Below are 1248 nucleotides of genomic sequence, written 5' to 3'. Positions count from 1 at the left end.
ATGTGTAAGCGTGGGAAACGGGCAATCGCACAGCCGGACGGAATGCAAGTGAAAGCACGCGTATATATATATATATATATATATATATATATACAAAATGGTTAATAACACTAATAACATATTGCATAGATTTAAAAATGTAACAACGAAATAAATCAATACAAATTTATCAATAAGACAGTAACAAAATATTATCGACACGGATTTTCAGGTAAATCTGTCCGCTCAATATTTATAATAAACTTGCGAGTGTTCATAAATTAATCAAAAACCCAACAATGTTCAATATATATATATATAGTTATACATAATTATACTTCTTTGTAACTGTGTTTTAAGCTCACCGACTCTTACTGTTACTCACTCGTACTCATGTTACATTGCATACAGTGAAAGTTGTTCGAGTTCCTTCCGAGCAATGCCCGCACCGACAATATTTCGTATATCGGGTGATGTGGGTAATTTTGGCGTGGTGTTATCAGATCGAAGAATCTAAATATAAAAACAACTATAATAAACGACGCCGGTGGACACTTTGGAATCGTCAAACTCGTGTCCTAAAATTCACCGTGTCCTGCGCTTATTAGCAATTTATCCAGTCACCAGCGCAACTGTGGAGTGCAGCAACTCTTCCATACAACATGTCAAAACTGTGTATCGTAGTACAATGGGGAAGAATATGGGTTTAATGTGCTACCGCTACTTTTCGCCCACAAAGATATTTCTATCTATATATTCTATATAAATATATTATACTACGAAACTGCTGTAAAGGAATTTGCGCGACGCACGCCCATGCAGAATCGTACGCCCTATTGCAGTAAAGTTATTGCATTCAAACCACTATCTAATACCCGAGGGAGTGATACGCTATTTTACTTTATGCATACGACACGATCTCAACGTAACAATCTTAATAATTATGCGCGCGTACTTTTTGAAAAATCAACTACTTGTCGCCCCCCGTTAGGGAATCCTGCATCCGTCCCTGATTGCAGCTGTTGGGCGATACATGCTATAAATACACCGATGTGATTCCCAGAAAGATACACAAGACGCTCATAGACATTGAAAGGAAAGGAACAATATAGGTGTCCATAATTAGCTTCTATAGTTCTATGGTGCAGGAAATAATAGTTCAGGAACATCAGGAGAAGCTAATTCCCCGAAAATGGCAAGTTTTTTCGCGACACATGAAATGAAAACATCGCACAGAAAAGTTGTACAGAACAACTCTGGTCACTATGT

The sequence above is a fragment of the Priapulus caudatus genome, unplaced genomic scaffold (assembly GCF_000485595.1).
Source record: "Priapulus caudatus unplaced genomic scaffold, Priapulus_caudatus-5.0.1 Scaffold206, whole genome shotgun sequence".
Classification (NCBI taxonomy): Eukaryota; Metazoa; Priapulida; class Priapulimorpha; order Priapulimorphida; family Priapulidae; genus Priapulus; species Priapulus caudatus.
Note: the sequence above shows the minus strand (reverse complement) of the source record.